The 20,249-nt window shown below is 44.7% G+C and overlaps 1 long non-coding RNA gene across 4 annotated transcripts; it reads left to right on the forward strand.

Annotated features, from left to right (window-relative positions):
* The first annotated feature begins 8,425 nt into the window (after positions 1 to 8,425).
* Positions 8,426 to 12,200, forward strand: LOC123149359 (uncharacterized). 4 transcript variants are annotated; one of them, XR_006474607.1, is made up of 3 exons: positions 8,426 to 8,829; positions 9,099 to 11,684; positions 11,815 to 12,200. It is a non-coding gene; the product is annotated as an uncharacterized lncRNA (long non-coding RNA). The 4 variants fall into 4 exon arrangements; XR_006474608.1 differs by having other exon boundaries at positions 9,099 to 9,242; positions 9,545 to 12,200; XR_006474609.1 differs by having other exon boundaries at positions 8,426 to 8,846; positions 9,099 to 12,200.
* The last annotated feature ends 8,049 nt before the right edge of the window (positions 12,201 to 20,249 follow it).

Below are 20,249 nucleotides of genomic sequence, written 5' to 3' on the forward strand. Positions count from 1 at the left end.
ATAAGTATTGCACATCTAAGTCTTATATCATTGATCTTATGTTGAGATTCGTGTGGCTATTTTCTTTTTCTTTTTTCTTTTTCTCTTCATACTTGATTCACTCACTTAGATGTGCAATAAGTAGGGCACATCTAGATGTGCCCTAGACATTCCCAATAATTAAATACAAATATATTAACATATATATAGACAAAAGTAAATTGTTTTTGTCTATATTTTGAATTCACATGAACTTTTGGCTTATGGTGTATGTACAAAAACCTCCATTATATAATTTGGTATATAATGAGACAAAAACAAATTATACATCCATATTGTATTTACCGAAGTACATATACAATATTTACATAAAATCGTATTTATCAAACCGGACAAACCGGCGCACATATCTCATGTCCATTATCTGCCACCCTATATGTGTGTTCAACGAATTAACATGCATATTATTCCTAACGTGGTAGTTTTCCAAGTACTCCTTTTTTGATACTCGGCAATGGCTATTGTAGTGTTTGTCTAGTGCCTTTGCCAAGAACAGAACTCGGCACACAATGCCGAGTTGTTTCTAGGCTTTGCCAACTATGCTGGAAACTGCACTGAATCGGTGTCTCCAGTAGAGACTTGACATTAAAAAAACTTTCTCACGTACACGTTCCAAAAAACAAATGCCAATTTCTGGAAAATAGGAAAATATCTTCCATGATTGTAGATTACTCTCACGTACATGTTTAGTTTTGTTACTTGTATGTAAGATTTACCTTTATAACTTGATACCCTGGAATTCGGTTGCGTCTAGTTTGGATACCCGAGGTGTATTGGGTTTGACTGCCATGGGGTTTATGTTTTGTTAGGTTACTGGGAAAATAATCTGATTATGCTGCAAATATCTGGAACAAAACATATTTAGCATATCTGTCTACTCTCTAAACCAATCATACATTCATCATATTTCGGACGTAGATTGACTTAGTTAGAGTGCACGGGCTGATGTCACGTACAGTTGTTACTTATTAACAATGCAAAATTCAGTACCCTAACAATTAGAAAAACAACTCCAGAGAATATAGACAACTCTAACCTCCAATGTATTAGGCAATGTAAACTTGGGAACCATGGTCACCTCATGAGATATATGATTCATGCATGGGCCTATTTTGCATGGCAGGGTTGCCATAGTTTTGTTCCGATTCAGTATCAGGCATTCAGAAAAGGTTAATTAGAATCTCGTCAATTTCGTGATCTGGTTGCTTGTTTGGATAAGGTAAAAAAAATCTGCATACCTGCAAAGTCCATTGCATGGAACAGGATCATTTTCTGTCTTGCAGATAATAACCTGTGCCCAACAATGATCCTAGCCTAGGAACCAATTAACTGGTCGTCCTTCACATAAATTACTCAAAACAAAGAGAACATACCTGGTTAAAATTAGAACCTTGTTGAAAATAAAATCAATTGATATTATCCTTGGAACCTTAAAAAAAGAAGACGAATCAGTTTGTATTCTTATAAAACCCATCAAATCAGGCCCAAGATAGAACGTGAGAAACACAATGCGCATATAAGATAGATGTCAGAAGCACAGTCCATGTATAAGACATCACAAAAATGAACTGAATTGAAAGATAACTTTTTCTTTCCTCGTACCATGGGCATTAGTGGTTCCTCGATGGACAACGTCATGGGCTGGATTGAATTACTGTGGATTTAGAGGTCCGTACGATAAAGGGAGACGCTGATATTATAATTAGAATTGGGTTTTTGTATTTTACGTATTAGAGATCAGGATCATGGGAGAGGATCCATGTAAGTTTGGTAGAAGGAAAGTGTCCCACTGTTACAAAACTCAGGACCAGCTGCACATATACGTGCAGTGACACGGGCCAATGAATATCCTACCCAACTCAACCTAAACCTGCTCGTACAGAACTCTAAACCAACCTGGACACAGCCTGCTACTGACACAACTACAGGGCCAAACTGCAACACCTAGCTGGACATCACCTAGCCCAATTATGACACAAGTTAGCAACACATATACATAGGCAAGTACTAATATTAGCTGGACTATTACTAATCAGAAGAGGCAGGGGGGTTTCAACCTCCTTTTTGAAAAGAAAAAAAATTAACAGAGAAATATAAACCTAGCTAACAACAAATCAAGATTATGCTAATATCAACCATGGCGTTGCATATAAAAAATATAATCAGGCCAACTCGAGTAGGAAATTAAGGCTGCGCAATAAACAACATTGGACAATTAAAGAATATACCTAATTCCAACATCCTTTATCATGCATGTTCAGATCTTCTTTCTTCACAGCTGAGTTGGCATGAAAGCAATCACTGCAAGGCTAAACACCTGCATCAAACTTTATTTCACTTATGACTGAAATTTCATCTGCCGTGGATATTTTTGTAGAATACTATATTGAATAACAATAGCAAGGTAGAGGCGGGCTACTTTAAAGCATAAAAAAATTTCACGGTTCAGAATATGTATGTACAGTGATCTGCAACACGCAGGTCTGATGCCATGTCTTTAAGTAATCAATTGCATCATCTTGTAACAATTTACCCGTTGTCATGGTACTATATAATTAAACTATAACCTCAGAGACAACACAAAAGAGATCCCGAAGAAAGCAGGAAACCTAGAAACCAAACATTAGTCTGAACTTCGCCCAAACTTCATCAGGTTTTGCCACCTGGATCATATCAAGCGAGCTAGGGCAGGAGAGCAATACGTAGCCATAACCAAATTCACCAGAAGGATCTTACTTTTTTTGGAGGCATGACAGAGCATGATATTGCCGGTCCTTCGGCCATGTGTTCTGGAATGATGGCACGTTGGTTCTAACTTGCTGAATTCTCTTCAACACCTGCAAGAGAGAGAGAGAGAGAGAGAGAGAGAGAGAGAGAGAGAGAGGGAGGAGGAGGAGGAGGAGGATGGCAGCCGGAGGAGACCATGATTTGCTGCTGGATTTAACACGCCGCAGATAAAAAGAAATACATGAGAAAGGCTTTTGTCCAATGGGTGGAATAGAACACATGGACTCTCTATATTGTAATTATATATGCGAAATATGTGTATGGCAACTGTGTGGCAGATTACGAAACTGCCACATGCATCCAGCGCCGTCAGTTTCCTCCCGATCTCCTTCCTATCCCGCACGTCCTCCCCGACTGATCCGATTTTATTAGGCACACCCGCTCATGCCTTCCTAATTTTCGCAATCATCAATTATGGCCCCACGCGCCTTCCCGATTTTCGACAAAAATAATGCTTGGACTAGTATTTGATCTCAGGTCTACAAGTAATCAACAAAGGGTGCTAACCACCTCACCTATGACACTCATTGTTGAACAACCTAAGGGAAATACTGTTTTTGACATGTTTTTGCCTTTAATATGTTAGCACTGAAAACAAATGTGAACAGATACCCGATAATTTATGTGTAAATAGATGGTAATATACGCACCGCATATCTGATAACTAAGGTAGAAACACCATGGTAATTTTGACCGTAGGGAATTTTTTTTTTTGAAAAGATGCTCCGGTATCTTCTGTGTAAATAGCACGGTAGTATACCTCCCCCCTGTCATTTTTATGTATAAATAGCATGAAAACATATGCACTGCGATAACTAAACACCATGATAAGTTTTTGACCCGTGGGGGGGGGGGGAATTTGTTGCTGAAACATACCCTTGATAATTTTTGTGTAAATAGCATGATATTTTAAGCACTACGGGCTTGATAGGTTACCTAGAATCACCACGATAACTTTTTGTCCTCGGAAAAAGTTGTTCAAAACATCCCCAATAATTTGTGTGTAAATAACATGATAATATAAGCACCGCATAACCGATAACTTGCAATATAATCATGATGGTAACTTTTTTACCAAAGAAAAATAAGTTGTTAAAAACATACACTCGCCTCGCGCGTAGGCCTCTTGGATGAACACAACACATGGCGTGTCACGGAAAACTCACATAATGTTTAGTATCATGAAGGGCACACGTGCTATAGGCAAGTTACGCAAAAACATTGTGGTAATTTTTGACTTATGGAAAAAGCTACCGAAACACACCCAGGTTTTCAGGTGCAAGTACCATGATAATATACGAACTGTAGACCCGGTAACTCATGTACAATCCCCCATGGTAAGTTTGACCGGGGGAGGCTGATGTACATATACCCTGATAACTTATATGTAAGTACCACAGTATTTTACACATCGAAGACCTTATAACTTGTGTACAAAACACAGTGATAACTTTGAAGGGGTGTAGTTGTTGAAGCATAGTACCTGGTACGTTCTATGTAAATTGCACGGTAAGTTATGCAACACAGGCCTGATAACTTGCATACGAATACCATGGTAACTTTGTCCTGAGGAGAAATCATGTGGTAGACGTGAAAAGTGGCAGTTTTCTCGAGGGTGGGCGCCCGAGATGTGCGGGAGAAGCAGGTTTCTCAAGCGAGTCTGCGGGGTCGTTTGGGAGGAGGCGAGGTCAAAGGACGAGAGATCGTGTGGTACATTAAAATGAAAGAAGTAGAGGTGTGGCAGTTTTGCTTATATGGCACACGTGTGCCAAATATATATGTACAGGCCTGGTCATTTACGTGTGTTGGCTGTTGTATTCAATCTTTTCCATTAGATTGCTGTTGTATTAGATCTTAACCATTAGATTTAATCATAGGAACTAACTGCATTAGTTTTTTTCCTTTTGTTTTACAACCGAGGAAAACTTTTTTTTCTATCTGATGATTTTATGATTGAATCTACACCGTAATAATTTGGTCCCACCAGATGGACGGCTTGTAAAATCTAATTAACGTGGTAAGTTCTTGGGAGTCTGTAATTAGTATAGGTATAGGTAGATTTGTAACTTATCTATACTCTTAGTGGACGAGTTGATGAATCACCTCCACGGTTTATTTTCGTTGGTTTTTTTTCGTCTCTCCTCCCACCACCCCCTCCCACCCTGGTCCGCGGTTTATTTTCGCTGGCTTTTTTTCGTCTCTCCTCCCATCACCCCCTCCCACCCTGGTTTATCGGTTTATTTTTCTCTCCACTCTTTATTAAAACCAGAACTTTCCTAACGTATAACAAATCACGGATCTAGCTTTCTTAAATTATGCAAATCAATTGATTCCTTTTATTGGTTCAATTTGTCTTAGGAAACAAATAACAAATTTTCAGGAAACAAATAATACATTTTAATCTAACTTCCTTAAATTATGCAAATCAATCGATTCTTTTTATTGATTGAATTTGTCTTAGGAAACAAATAACAGATTTTCAGGAAACAAATAATACATTTTAATCTAACTTTCCTAACTTATCTAAATCAATCGATTTCTCTTATTAGTGAAATTTGTTTTAGAAAACAAATAACAGACACGTCACAACTTTCCTCCCAACAAATAGTTTCTTAACATTTGCAAACTTTTCTAATCAGACACGTCACAAACGGGCAGGTACTGATATCACGTTACCAAACAATGAAACCCCATTTGCATAGAAATCAGATCAAAAATCCTAACTTTCCTAAATATTTACCTTTCCTTGAGAACAACCAATTTTTACCTTTCCTTGAGAACAACCAGCATTTTTTTGAACTGAGATCTCCGGGTTATGATCTTTTTTGCGATTTTTTCAATTGTGGCCTCTCCTTCCACTCCGACTACTTCTTGCATAAACACCGCCCCAGACCTCCTGCCTCTCCACTCCTTCTTCGCCACCTCCTTCTCGTACTTCATTAACAATCCCTCCGCCATATTTGTCCACGGCGGTGTCGAGGGCATGGCGCAGCAGCGCATAGCAGCAGGAAGCAACATGCAGCTGGCGAGGCGAGCGGCCGACGGTGGAGGGCGGAGATGCGGCCGGCGTGGCTGAGGGGGCGGCCGGCAGAAGATTGCCACGACTGGAGGCGGCGTGAGGCAGGGGCGCGACAGCGGGGCGAGCGAAGGGATAGGCGGCAGCAGACAGGGCGAGCGCAGCCAGCGAGAATGTGGGGCGTGGCCAGGGTGTGTGTCGCGCGGGGCATAGTGGTGCGGTGGCTGCAGCGAGCGCGACGGCAGCGGCGGGCGCGACCGACGCGGTGTAGAACGGGCGTGGGCATGGAGAGGGAATGGCCCCGCGGGCGAGGAAGAAGAGCGGCATGCTCGGGCATGGGCGTGCATAGGAGCGGGCATGTGCCATGGGGTCAATCCGAGGAGCTCAGTGGCTACCCCTGCAAGGGCCATGGCGGACGACGGTTCTCGGCCACGGCGAAATACCTAACGAGAGCAAATAAGATGGGAAACAGGGGAAAGGTAAGAGGAGATCATGACGGTGTCAATGGCGCCCTAGGGGAAGACATGGGAGCTCGGGGCGGCGCGGATCGAACGGCAATGTCGCGGTGGCCCAAGGTTGAGGAAGATGGCAGCGACGTCGATGCAGGGGTGCTGGACTTGATCTCATTGGCGTAGACAAAGTAGCGAAGGCGTTCGGAGCTTCTCGACAAGCTCCTAGCTTGCAGGGAGGGCAGTGGCCATGTGGACGGGGTCAGTCATGGTGGTCGTGGCGTCTGACTTCGTCCAAAGCGATGGGATCGAACGAGCGAGGAGGAGAAGTGGATTTGGGAGGGGGCGTCGAGGAGGAGTGAGGCCATGGGGCAGGGAAGGAAGGGCGTCACCCTTATCCATTCCCCTTCAATGCCAGCGAGGTGGTCGGGCGGGAGCCCGGCTCTGTAACGACGCGGCTCGGGGAACAGGAGAAGACGACCACACGGGGACTGGACCGCTGAGCCGGTTCAGTGGCAAGGCCCAGGAGGCAGGGCGAATCCCCTTTGACATCGTCCTTTTGGTTTTTCAATATATTCTAATCTGTTTCTCCTTTTTAACACAGTTATCTATTAATTCTTATCAACTAAATGATCTCTACTCCTAATGTCTCAGTTGGTAGTCTCCGTTCCGAGTTTATTTTCGTCCCACCTCCCGACTGAGGGAGAGGGGAAGAGGGAGAAAGAGGGTGCGTGTGTGAGAATTTGATGATAAAAAGGTCGTCAATGTCACTTAATATGTATGAGAATATTAACATAATTGATATTGAACTTTTAAAGTTAATGTGGCCCCATTGCAACGCACGGGCATTCTTCTAGTAAGGTCTAGTTTTGCAGTGAACTATTTTTAAAACTAGTAAGCGTGCACGTCAACGCACGTAAAATCATAGAAAATTTTTTCTCAGTTATCCTAGTTAGGAAACAATTATTTCAAATCATAATTTGTATGAAATTATGCTTTTGCATATATAGTTTTGAAATGGACTAAACAAGAACACGTTACATACAATAGTATGTTAGTCAATTTTGTCCCAGAGATTCACACTTAAGTAACACACATAGACAACATCTTGGCCATCAACTCTGGATCCATATACATCAAAATTTGAAAGTAAGTTAGACTTTGAGCATATTTCATTTATCATCATAACTCCGTCCTTTACGGAAACGACAAACCATGTGTATTTAACTTTCGTATTTAACCATTATTTCTCCTTATATCTTAAGTCTAATCATATTGATGCTATGCACCTTCAGTGTAAACCACTAAATCAGAAACCGTAGAAGCATTAATAAATGGGGCATACAATTAACCTCACAAAGATGCATCACTATGTATCATAATCTATAGATACAACTTGTGCTACCATGACTTTGTGTAACTACATCAATCTTTTGATACATAGTAAGTGTGCACGTGCAACACACGTATCATATCTATAATTAAAACATTTTAGATCTTAATCTTGATCCAAGACGAACAACAAACATAGCCCAAGAATATCTCAAGTTTTCAAGTCTTGATTTCTCATATCATCATCATTGAATTCCAAGTCGAGTAAAATGCCGACTATTTTTTTCTAAAACGTGTCATGTGAACATAAAGTCAAGTAGTGATAAGACTTTTTTGAAATACTGACACACCACAAAATAATAACTTTCATAATATGAAGCAAAATATACCTGTTCCGGATTGTCGGACACAATATCTCTCATGAAGTACTCCATGAAATTTAACATCCAAAGACCACAAGATGACTTACATGATTACAATTTTTTGATATGTTCAATAACAAATATCAATAAAGATCTCAATAGCTATCAAAATGATTATGACTGGACATTTTTCTAAATCCTTGTGACATATAAAAACATTGCACCCACACAGTCAAATCGGACACGCCCAATATGTTTTTGACAACATCCGATGCTAATATAAACCAAATGACCAAAACGGCTATTGATAAAGAAAATGACTTGGGCTCTCAGAAAAACTGACCTGGACAACGTTTATATTTTCTTAGAGGAACGCCTATGCTTATTAGTACTTGACCAAAAAAGCTTCGATCAAAAAAGAAAAAAAAAGAAAAAGAAGAGACACGCAGACACTTATCCCTTCACTCTCTCCCCACTAGTCCCCATTCCATGGTGGCCGCACCGTCGCACGACGCCGCCTCTCTGCTGCCACCATGTCGCCCGACGCCTCCTCCTCCTCCCCTCTGCCTCGCCCCGCCGCCTCCTCGCCGCACGACGGCCTCGCCTCGCCAGCAACCCCGCCGGTCTTGCCTAGATAAACTCTGCCGCTGCCATCCCCATGTCCCAGCGTAGATCTAGACGGGAGCTAGAGGGGCATGCTGGAGACGATGTGGGAGCGGGAATATCATAGCGGACCGAGATCCAGTGCGTCTACGTGCCCGCCGTCATTGTTGGCCCCCGTGCTTGGCTCCCACACTCGCTCCGAGTAGGCGCTCGCAGCTCGCCTACTGCTCGGCTGCTCCAGGTACTTGACGGACTCAGGTAGTCGCAATTGGATGTCAGCTTCTTAATTAGTACTCATAGTTTTTGTGTACCTATCATTTGTCAATTGAAGTTGGAATGAAATTCTAGTCTTATTTTACTAAATTGTGAGATTCAGGATCTGGTTGATATTTTGAGAGTTTTTACCATTTAGGTTTCTGGTAACGCACATCAGGAATGCACACTTCAATTTATTTTAAGTGTGTACCTATCATTTGTTGTGTTTTAACATATCTTGCCATTACTCTGTAGTTAAAGCACAACGTCAGGCTGCAGCAGAAGCTTGAGGAATGCAGGGGCTAATGATAGTACTCATCAACCAAAATTACCGGCGTTGCCAACCATGCTTTGAACTTTTGGAGATCAAGCTGTACGGTTGTACAATGAAGATTTTTGGTAACTACCTCAACTCTCATGAGATGATTATCTTAGAAAATCGAGATATTTTCTCATGAATTTCAGCTCTCCTGATGAGGCACATAGTTTTGTACTTGGGGTGCTCAGAAAGAATAGGATGTTTTCTTTTTTATACATCTCGTGGCTTATCCTTGTGTCAGAACAAAAAGGAAAAAAGAATACTTGGTCTTTACATGAAAAGGACGCTCCTGTGGTTATTGTGATATCAAATTTTGCATAATTTCTTCTAATGTTTTATTTACTCTTTTACTGGCTTCCCTGTCTTTATTTGTGGTGCTTAGTTGTTCAACCTGGCATGCTCTGTTACCCAAGATGCAGTTTAAGGATTCAAGTAGCGATTGCAACCCAAAACATTGCAAAGAATCTGCTACCAGAGGCTTCATTATGCACATCTTTTATTTTTACAAAATGGAGTCTGATCTGCTGTCATCACATCAACAGGTATGCCTACATCACCAATGTTTGTACATCGACATTTATTCACACACAAATGAATATATTCTAAGGTTAGAACGAACATCACCTTCAACACCTGGTGTGTATCGTAGTTGGGTGACAGCAGATTGCGCAGTGGCCTCTCGGCGGTGTGAAAATCTGGCAGAAGAAATCACCTGATCATATATTTAATTATACTTCTGATTGCTCGATCATATGTAAAGAACAGAATATAATGGACAAACCAGGTGATATTGCCGCGGGTGTCCTAGATGGGATGTGTTCTGCATTAAGAATAGTAGATGTAGCTTTCTTATGAGCCCTGTTTAGTGTATACCTCTCCCTTTCCCTTTGTCTCTTCAACTCTTTAGGACCTGCCATTTGGCCTGCGTGCACGAAATCTTTACCTAGGCTCGAGTTGGTGATATATTTAAGTTACTTACCTGAGTTGGTGATGTTGAATAGGTCCTCAAATGGGGTCCCTAAGTCGTCACGCTGATCGTAATTATTTACATTTTCCTTGTTACAAAATGTCCGGTTTGCATTGAAGGAATTTGGATCATGTATGGAGCCTGATCAGACGTCATCACATCAGCATTTATGCCTATACCACCAATGTCAGTATAGTAACATTTTTTTACACACAAATGGAGTTCCAAATTCGTTAGGCTGAGAGGATGCTATATGCAACTGTCTCAATCAGGATCTTAGTGTTCCCAATCATGGTTGTTGTACATGAAAGATTTACTTGAGCCATAAACAGGATGGTGGCAGGAGAAAATATGTACAATGATTTGGTGTTTCCAATGCTTTGAGCTGAAAAACAGTTCAGATACCTGAATTGCTGATGTTGGTTAGGTCCTGAAATGGAGTCCTTAAGTCGTTACGCCGAGAGGATGCCATATGCAGCTGTCACAATCAGGATCTTACTATTCCCAATCACGGTTGTTGTACTTGAAAGATTTAGTTATGAGCCATAAACAGGATGGTTGTAGGAGAAAAATAAGTACAATATTTGATGCTTCCAATGCTTTGAGCTGAAAAACAGTTCAGATTATATGCTTCCAGCCGTGAAACTGCTTATCGCATTAGTCTTTTTCATTGTATTTTAGTGCTTCCGGTGATTCCTTCTCTGTCATCATTGTGCTTTCCAGGTTTGATTCTTCTGTGACACATTAAGTGGCCTCACAGGTTGGTTGCACGTTCCCCTCTGTTATGTAAGTAGCAACCCATAGTGCCACTTTTTTCCTTGGTGCTAATAGAAAAAATTCTCAAACATAGTACACAAGAAGTATTCAATGGCAGGAACACCGGTACGATATTGTGCATATATAATCATTAACATACTACAATATTTGTTTCCTCAGGTTCTGGTCCCAGTTCAATCACCGCTCCACACAGTAGGGTTAGCCGAAGAGTCTCTCAGGACTGTTCAAAAACACCATGAGAAAACTCTGTTAGAGCCAGCACACCTGTAGACTGTGAATCCAAGTAGCAGAACATGACAATTTTTTGTGAAATCGGTCACTCCATCTAACCACACTGATTAATGTGTTTATCCAAGAATAGTATTCAGTAGAATAGAAGTAGAGTAGACAGGCATGGTAAATCTCAGACAGATATAGGAGAGAAATTCTGCAGTGAGGGAGCAAAGCGAAGCTGGGACTGAACCTGGAGACAATATCCGATGACGCCGATATGCTCAACACCCTTGAACAGGACCAGCGGGAACACGTTCCGCCCTTGCGCCACCAGGTCTTGCCGTCCTGTTGCTGGTTGGCGAGCCGGTACTTCCCGTCGGCCTTGTTGGTATCGGAAACGCCGGAGAAGAGCTAAGCCGTAGGCACGAAGTCTTTCCCGTTGACCATGTATCCGTCGGGGACTCGAACGTCCACCATACGACTGTGTCGTCAGCACGGAACAACACAAAGTTGTCGTCATCGCGCAGGGCACCCGCGACTCAGGCAGATCTAATTGAGCGACCAGGTGGGTTTCCATTGGCCGTGGAAATCATACCTAGCCGATCTGATGGGCTGTCTGCTGCTTCAAAACTCAGGCAAATTGCTGCATAATAATCTTGTTGTAGCCTGACAAATCTGTGAATATTTGATTGTAGGTGAAAGGAGGAGCGGCCACCCACTCGACGGTGCGGTGCAGGGTGGCAAGGGAGCCGGCAGGGAGGTGTCAACGCGGTCCATGGCCGCGAGGGAACCGTCCAGGAAGGCGACGATGCGATGCAGGGATCGAGGCCGCCGTGCCGGGAGCCGACGGGGCTGCTGAGCTTCCTTTGGGGCGGTGGCGAGGAAAGGCAGGAGAGGGGCGAGGGAGACGATTAGGTTTAGATTGCTTTTTTTCAAATTTATTAGATGGTTAGATTAGCGTGATTTGAGGGGCTGCGGAGGTGGGATGGAGAGTTTCATATTTTCATCTGGTGGAGTACGGTCAGTCCATGTAAACTGCTAAGCGCACACCAGATCTCGAATAAATTAATGATGGCTGTTAGATTGGGTCGTGTGGGCTTCATCCTGTGGTGGTGATGTGTCTGTGTACGTTTGTTGGGGTGTACGTAAGAAAGTTCTTGTTTGATTGTTTAATAGTAGTGGAGATTAAAGCGTCCCACTATATTCTTCTGCCCATCATTTAGCATGTTGGCCAATGTCTTCAGGCCAACTCCAACGCTCGACTATAAATTATCCGCCGACATCCATTTGAGTCGAAACATGGCCCAAATGAAGTACTTAAATAGACAAAGTTATTCGTTGGTGTTCTTTTCAGTCCGGTCCAACCTTAAATGTACATCAAAGTTGGGCCATTAATGCGTCTGCACGGACAAAGACGGACGCTCTCCTCATCCTCTATCATTCCCTCGTGTCCGCCCCTGGCCCACGTATCAACGACTAACGCATCAAGCCCCTCGCGACCTCGTCGCTCCCCATGCACGCCGCCGCACCCCCACACCCGCCGCCACGTCCACCATGGCGCCCCTCGCGTCCGCCGCCACGCGCCGCAATAGCTGGGTGCTAGCTAGCTACTAGCGCGTGCTAGCACCAGCTCCACGGCGAGCTCAGAGAACCGGCGCTCGACTCGTCTAGCAGCAGCTCCATGACGACGGAGTACAGTCGTGCAGGTACGCCATCCGGCAAGGCGGGGCGGCCGCGACCTCCACCGTCATGCTCATCTCCAGGTCGAGGTGCCCCAGCGCGCCCATCTCCTTCACCACGAAGCCGGCGGCATGTCTTCCTCGCGTGCCGAGCACGCGCATTACCAAGGCTTGTCACCCGCATACGCCACCGTCAGGCAGGCCGTCCCGCGCGCAACCGCATCTTGTCGTCGCGCGCGCCACCGTAGCCTGTCTCCGTCGTCATCATGACCACCAACAGAGGTTGCGGGACAGTAGCTGCCGGGATAACGCCTGCACCAAGAGGCTTGGTTCACAGCTCCGGTTATCAGGTGCAGCGTCCTCACCAGTCACCATGTGGCTACTCCCCACCCCGGCAGACGCTACGGACCGCCAGTTGGCAATGGACGAGTGGGTAAAACTTGGCTCACCGCGTGCAACACATGCAATGTCTGCGCTAGCCACTCGGGGTCATTGTTGCTGGTCAGGGCGGGGCGGCGCCGTTACTGGTCAGGGCGGGGTTCCGGTGAGGCGGAGGGGCTCGGGCGGGGTGGGGCTCGTCCGTTTGGGGTTCGGGTGCCTACTGCACATTGGGCGGCGCCTTACTGGTCGGGCCGGGGCTCCGGTGAGGCGGAGGGGCTCGGGCGGGGTGGGGCTCGTCCGTTTGGGGTTCGGGTGCCTACTGCACATTGGGCGCAGATGCTCTGAGTGCCTGTTCGCTCATGAGAGGTCCGCCCAAGTCGCACCCTAAATGGATAAGAACGGACATTTTTTTGGGTCAAGCATTGGAGTTGGCCTTACAAACAGGCAAGGGATGTTACTCGGCTATCTTTAAAAAAAGTATGACAAAATATCAAAACTAGACACCTTATAAAATTGATCCAGCTAAAAAATAAGTGACCTCGTCTCAAACGCCTAGAAACGAAGTTAGTTTGCAAAATAACATAACAGTAGCATGTCAGACCAAAAAAATTAGTCTCCTTTGATTTATAGGGTAGGAAAATTATAGGAATAGAGAAGTCATAGAAAATGAGATACATGCATCTCAAATTCTGTGAGTAGGAATAAGAAAGAAGATGTCCTTTGATTCACTTCATAGGATTTTTTCCATTGTGTCTAGGCTAATGTTTATTTTCCTATGAAATGTGGTGGATAGGAAGAATTCCTTCATAGAAATAGGATTTCATTCCTCCAAACCAAAGGGCTCTAAAGAATTTTTTCCTACAAAAATCCAATCCTATGAAATTCCTACAAAAATCCTCCAAACCAAAGGAGGCCTAAATAGTTTTTGCCTGATGTTGTGCCGGCGCTGCCGTCGTCCCACTCGGTCGCCTGATAGTTCGTCGGTGGCGCGTAGGAGGCACTGCTGGCATTGTTCTCATCCGCAATTGCCTGCAGATGCGCCTCCGCGGCAGCTTGAGGGCGGTCGGCCTCGTGAATCACACGCTGCTCCACGACGAAGTTGGGGTTCGCCGTGGCCAAGGCTGCTACAGCCTCCTCGCTCGCGCTTGCCGACAATTTGGTCCTCCACCAGCCACTGCTACTCTAGGAGGAATAGGTTGTACTGTTGTTCCTCCTGCACCTGTTGGAACGCCGACATAGGCACTAGTGCATGCTGCTCCTCCTCATTGTGGCGTTGAAGTGCGCATATGCCTGCTCCAGGTGAAGCCGGCATGCATATGTGCGGGCTCCGATGCGGTGACGTTAGAGCCCGTCTCTATCGTGGGGGCGTCCTCCTCGTCAGAGACCTCGGGCGAGCTGGCTGGCATGCCGGCCTCGATCCGCCTGGCACGGTAGCTCTGCCAGGTGGCCACAAGGGTGGCTACCTCGTGCTTCATCTTTATGAAAAGGCTTTCCCATAGATCATCGCCGTCTGTAATCATGATAGATGTGGTGCCAGGGAGGAGGATGTGGAGCGTCTTGTGTTGTGGCATGGAGTTAGCTAGATGTGACCGGATTTCGGTGAGGCCAGATGTCCGGGTGTGTTAATGTGCAGCGTCAGAGTTGGTTTCTCTGCGAGCGAGACTGCTTAATAACGACAGATGGCGGATAAGAAATTGAACGGGTGTGATAGGTATCCATTTCATTCCGTCCAGTAGTGCGTCTATGGGATAGAATAGACGAGGACATCATGGATGTATCGCGGGCATATAAGGGTCAAGTGTACGTTAATGTCATGTTCCTTCGCTGGAAACTAAAGGCATGTTCAAAAGCCAACCATCGAACCTTCATTATATATCACATTGCTGGAATCATTTTTGCTATCCAACGAAAACTTGTATATATTCACTTAGCAGTTTGGACGTACGTGTTCCGGTACTTAAGAGACAAATGTGGGGCTTTGCTGAAGTCTGAACATGCACTTGACCATTTACGTGCATGGTCTCTCTCTTCTCTCTCATCCCAACCGCACATGCATGATCTCTCTTTTCTCTCTCTCCTCTCAATCGGACATTGAAGAATAAATATCCCACGACATGCTTGGTTCTCACCTATTTTTTCTCCTTCCAACTGGATACTTTGTGATTAGTATTAGATGGCTCCTTCCCGCATCATGTTCGTGGACCACGTCCGGACATAAGGACAGACATATACCAGAGACATTTGCGGGCCAGCTTTGTAGATGCCCTGAGGATTGATAATGTCCTGCCAGAAAACATATTCTTATGTACTACTCTTAACGGCCATCAATATGAGCTAGTACATAGGATTTTCGTAAATAGTTTTGCTAAGTCTCAGTCAACTGAGACTTTGTTATGTCTCAGTCGATAGTATCATCCTTTGATTTTGCCAGAAGATTCGTGCAATATTTTTTTCAGTTTTTTTTCTTCTTACATACTGTCGTGGTTTTGTCACGGCAGATGTCCTCGTGAAAGGACTTAGTAATGGAGTCATTGCGACGGGTTAGCTTAAAGGTGTTAAAGCAGACAAGGGACGCAAGAGTTATACTGATTCGGCCCCTTTCGGTGAAGGTAAAAGCCTACGTCCAGTTGTGATGGAATTGCTTGGGTTTCGATGACCAGGGAGCGAATCCGCTTTGCCTGGCTCTCGAGTTATTGTGTGTTGAACCTAAACCGCCGCCGGGTCGCCCCTTTATATACATAGGTCGATGCCCGTCGGTTTACAGAATTCCGAGGCCAGATCATAAACGTGTCCGGCTCGGTCTCCATTCCTTCTATCTTACAATACAAGTTACATATCAATGTCGGTTTATGTCTACAGGCCTTAACCCACCTTTGGGCCTTGGGCCTTCATGAAGCTCCACCATCTTTGTCTTCATGGGTTTCAAATAAAGTAATCATCATGGGGATAACCCGGCCTCTCCTGGCCGGTTTATGTCCAGTAGTAATTTCCCCAACATTAGGCCCCTGATTGATTTGAACTTGTTCATGTCAATCTTCAACACTTGGAAAAATTCCTCCCTTTGCACCTCCGCATAGATCTTGTAAACCGCTGTGACGTCATGCTCCAGATTTGTTGTAAATCGCTGTGATGTCGCATGTTCATTAAAGCCGAAGATACCCTTTATTAATGAGCATCCAATAATCGAGGCAACAACCTCGTTATATATCCATTTTTTGGGTTCCTCGATTCCCGCGCCTGTCGCTTATCTCTTTGCCCTTATAAATAGGGGCGAGGATCCCTTTCCTTTTCCTCCCGTTACCTCTTCGTCTCTTCTTCCTCCTCGCGATGCCTCTGCACCCGAGCGCCACCACCGTCGTCGAGCTTCGCCTCTGCCTCACCGTCGGCCGCTGCATCAACCTGATCGCACCAGAGAAACGCGGCGCACCTCCGCTGCTTGAACAACTGCAGTAAGTCTTTCCTTCTTTCCTCTGTAGATCCACTTAGGGTTCATACGGGTTCATGGTGTTCTTCTCTTGTTCTTCGTTAGTCCATAGACAGCAGATCTCAAGCTTGACACGTTCCGTGCGGTAGCTATAGTAGTCCTTATCTCGGCTATCAAACCAAGCCTTATATGCATAAAAACTTGATCTGGACCTTTGTGAACTGCTCCAGGACCAACTTTTTTAGGTCTAAATCTTTTTCTTTTCCTGACTTGTGATAGATCCAAAATGCCAATGTGACCTTGTGAAACCTGTTTTTTCCTCACTTAGTCATTTTTTTGCAACAAATCAGTACCTTCCTTATCTGCGTAGGTGGTTTATCCTTGTAGAAAATAATATGTCATATGCCATTAGTCCCCTTGTAAACCGCTCGTCGCTTTACCATTTATAATTGCATCAGCCTCCAGTTTAACAATTTTACATGCTTGAATTCCTTTTTCTTAACCTGTTGCGCTTTATGCTTTATCAATCATGAATCGTAAACCGACAATAATCTTTTCCAGCTCTTCACTTGAAGTGGCAAAACAATTCTATGCCTGTAACTGGGTCCCTTCCTAGGTTACTGAGTAGCAACTGGATGTATGTGTCAAAATTGGCACTTTACCGAAGCTGAGTGAAATCCAGTGGCAAGTTCCCGGTCTAGAAAACCCTACTACCCCTAGAGATGGCGAAGTAGTAGTGTTTGCTGATCACATGAGTCATGGTTTTAAACCGCTTGGATCCAAGTTTTTCCGTGATGTACTTGCCAGCTTTCAGATCAACCCTCAAGATATTGGACCCAACTCTATGTCCAATATGTACAACTTTCAAGTGTTTTGTGAAGCCTGTCTACAAGAAGAACCGACTGTCGAGCTGTTCCGGGATTTCTTCCATTTAAACCGTCGTACTGAATTCGTAGATGGGCCAAATACTGAACTTGGTGGCGTCTCCATTCAGAAAAGAAAGGATGTTAGCTTCCCTCACGCCAAACTTCACAGCCACCCCAAGGATTGGAACCAGACTTGGTTCTATTGTAAGGACACTTCCCCTAAAGATGAGAACCCTCTGCCAGGTTACTGTGCTCACCGGCTTACCAACACACATCCACTTCCACAATGACTGACTGCCAAGGAACGGGCCTCGTATGCACCACAACTTGCCATGCTCAGATCTTTCATGGCCAACGGTTTGACAGGTGTGGACTTTGTTCCACTACACCACAACCCTTGATTAGGGGCAATTAACTGCCGGGAGAAATAGCATCATAAGGGCAGATTATCTGCCAGGAATCTCTTAACTGCCGGTAGAAGTACCCAACGGCATATAAACTGCCGGCAGAACTAAAACAACAAGGGCACGCACACTGCCGGCAACAATGCCCATTTCTAAGGGCACAATATCTGTCGGCACATCTAAACAATGACATATTAACTGCCGGGGGACTACTTGTGGGGCCAAACCAAAAAGTACAGTATAATAATACTCGTTGGCCTACGCGCGCGATAACGCCGGAGAGCGCGGGAAGGGCGAAAATTTCCACTCCAAATACTAAACAAAATCCCCAATCTTTGACTCACACCAAAATCCCCAAATCGGTCGCCTGACCTAGCCTCCTCCTCGAGCGCCGTCCGCCGCCGCCTACCCTCCGCGGCTGCTGACCGCCCCCGCCACACCCCAATGCCACCTCCATCCCCGACCATGCCACCCCAGTGCCATCCCCTCCCAGACCACTCCCCCGAGCTTCCTCCGCCGCCCCGACCACTCCCCCGAGCTCCCTCTGCCGCCCCGACCACCATTTGCCACCAGCCCTGCCGCTCGCTGGAGATCCTCCATCGAGCAGCGCCTTCGCTTCCAGGAGATCCTGCTCGAGAAGCGTCGCCGCTTCCAGGAGCTGCTACCCTGAGAAGCGTCGCTGTTTCCAGAAGCTCCTTCCCGCCACGTCTTTCTCCCCTCCCCGAAGAGCGCCGACTACATCCTCTCCCCCGAGCAGATGCCGCTTCTGCGTTCTTTCACACGAGCAGTGCCGCGTCTACTACATCGGGGTCTCCTCTACTTCCTCACTCCAACCCGTGAGATTTCTCTTTGTCTTATGAGGTTTATTAGTCTCAGGTATATGTTTTGTGATGTGTGATATGTGGACAGAACAAGAGCTATAGTTTGTGATAATTTCTTGAATCATTAGATAGAAACTACTTAAAATAGAGTTTAAAGAAATAAGGCGAAGAGAGTAGACTCCAAAATGAATGAGATATAATTGAATCATCAGATGGAAAGTGAGGTACTGAAAGCAGATCGTAACCATATGTGTAGGCGTTTCAGAATTCAATATGTTACTTGCATCTTAGGATTTATGGAATGCAGATTGCTCTGTACTTTTATGAGCAAGTCAGTATTATTACACACTACAGCCTTTTCAGTTAAAGCTAGACCAAGAAAAGCAAAGTGGCATCTCTGCCTCTAAATTTTATTTTCCATAGTCAATAAATTAGAAGGGGCTAGTACCTTTAATAACATGAATGCGGATTATGTAAAGCTAGCTAGGCCATACATACACTTCCTATCTCAGTCATACATTGGGCAAACTTTTTGTTTGGATATGTACTGCACTGGTTGTGCTTTGGAAGTCACTACAGAAAATTGTAACAATTGCGAGTTTTGTTCTGAGAAGATTTGTGAATAGTTCGCAGTTCTAGGCCAATTGTTTGGGCTATCTCAAAATATGGCATTTAGCTCGGAGGAGACCGTATCATGTGCAAAATTCTAGGCCCTCTGTTCTAATTTCTTCCATAGGTAAGTTATTATTGCATAGATGTGATGTGAACAAGAACTGATGTACCAATCCGACTCACACCCATGCATGTACAGCTTCAGGATATGAATGTGATTATCGGAGGATCCATGTTGCTTAAATTCTTTCATTTATCATGGTTGTACCATTGATTTGGTCCTTCAATTTGAATTTTAAATTATGTAATTAGTCTTTGTCTCCTTGAGAAGCGCGCATCCTCCTCGTCCTCTCCACCAAGCAGCGCTGCTTTGACTACGTTGACTGCCCGGGGTAGCACCTCATCTACATCTTCGCGCCAAAGCAGCGTTTCCTAACCTCTAATTCTTCGCCCAAGCAGCACCGCCTACGCCCTCTGCTTCACCGCCCGATCAGCCCCGCCTCCTCTCCTTCTCAATCAACGGTGAGATTTCTTTGCTATTTCTATCGTTCATCCTTAGTAATTGTGTAATGGGCCCTGCTATGGTGTTGAAATTTTCCTGTTAGCCTCAATATCTTAATTCTCTTCATGTTCACTTGATCAACTCAGTGCATGTTAAACTATTTTTACGTGTGTTCCTATTATAAGTGCTGCATTGGAATACGTTCTTTGCCAAAATATAGAGCATGTAGACAATTTTGTGTACAACGAGAGCTTCTCCAATGATTTTTTTGCCAAATGGTACATCTCAAATACTGTATTGGATTATAGATGACATTGTTGCCATACTCTGCTCAGATGATGCTAGACTCATTGTTTGCTTTATGACAAGTTCTTGTTCAGGCCATTCCTTGCAGAAAGCCCTTTATTTGACCTTAATCCTTTCAGTAAATCATCCTTATAT

This window comes from Triticum aestivum, chromosome 7A (genome assembly GCF_018294505.1).
Source record: "Triticum aestivum cultivar Chinese Spring chromosome 7A, IWGSC CS RefSeq v2.1, whole genome shotgun sequence".
NCBI classification, from domain to species: domain Eukaryota; kingdom Viridiplantae; phylum Streptophyta; class Magnoliopsida; order Poales; family Poaceae; genus Triticum; species Triticum aestivum.